Genomic DNA, 1,128 nt, shown 5'->3' on the forward strand with positions numbered 1-1,128 from the left:
ATTTAAATTCAGAATATTCACTGAGATTCATGTGAGCAACATGAAGATGAAAGGTGGTGAAAGGTGGATGTCTTTACCCAATAAGTGATGTACAAATGCTGTCATGTAAAATAGAAGAAGTTAAAACAAAACAATGACGTCATCAGAATCAGGACTCACCTGGGATATTTTCCGCTGTTCTGTCTTTTAAGATAGGATCTAAAAGACAAAAGAAAACACAATGATGTTAGAGCAATTGTGATTTAAGAAACTATCTCAAGCTGGCAGCACATTTACAGGTGAGACTGGTGTGTGTCGGTCCTGGACGGGTCACAGTCAGAAAGTCAGAAACACATCTGGCAGGACCTGCTCAGCTCTCTGCTGGTCCTGAGCCATGCAGGATGCAGGATGTCTCTGAGTTATCTGGCTTCACTGACTCTGTCAGATGTGTATAAGAGACAGACACGGAACTAAACAACAGAAAAACTGTCTCTGGTTTTTATCTCGTTGTTGTTGCTGAACTTTAGTTTATTCACAAAAAGCTTCAGCTCGCGGCCACTCAGGTGTTTTGACTCTCAGTCAGGACAGGATGTAGACGACGCCCTGAACCCGCGAACTGATCAGCTGTTATACGACTGATATTAACCTGAAGGATGTTGTCGTTTAATGACGTCACCTGATGTTTAAATATTGATCAGCGCTAATCATTACCAATAATATTACGTCACACTGTGTCGCTGATCTTTATTTTCACACGGAGCTGAACACTGATGTGACAGGTGCAGGTGGTGACGTCATCCAGCCGTTAACCTGCGAGCAGCCTCATTGTCCCAGTACTCTGGCTCCAGACCGCTGCATGTTTACAGCTTCTTCATTTCAATAAAACACAGTTACTGATAATAAACACAGTTCAGGCTGATTATCAGTCTGAGGCTTTAGTTTTCTCACCGTGTTCATCAGCAAACGTTGTTCCAGACCAAGTCAGGACACAGAGGCACGCGAGAGGAACAAGCTCCATAGTTGTCGACGTCATCTCAACATTAAACATCACAACATCACTTTAACATCTGGATAATGAAGCTTCAGCCGCTCCTCACACCGTGATTGGCTCCTCACACTCACTTTCGCTTCCTCGGCTTCAGCAACACT

General features: G+C 43.6%; 1 protein-coding gene across 3 annotated transcripts in view; it reads right to left on the reverse strand.

The window, feature by feature from the left end:
- Positions 1 to 1,128, reverse strand: part of LOC111644293 (butyrophilin subfamily 2 member A2-like) — a 10,520-nt gene that overhangs the window by 8,839 nt on the left and 553 nt on the right. The gene's annotated exons all lie outside the window — the stretch shown is intronic.

This window comes from Seriola lalandi, unplaced genomic scaffold (genome assembly GCF_002814215.2).
Source record: "Seriola lalandi dorsalis isolate HSWRI2012SDOR001 ecotype SW California unplaced genomic scaffold, Sedor1 jcf7180002054928, whole genome shotgun sequence".
NCBI lineage: Eukaryota > Metazoa > Chordata > Actinopteri > Carangiformes > Carangidae > Seriola > Seriola lalandi.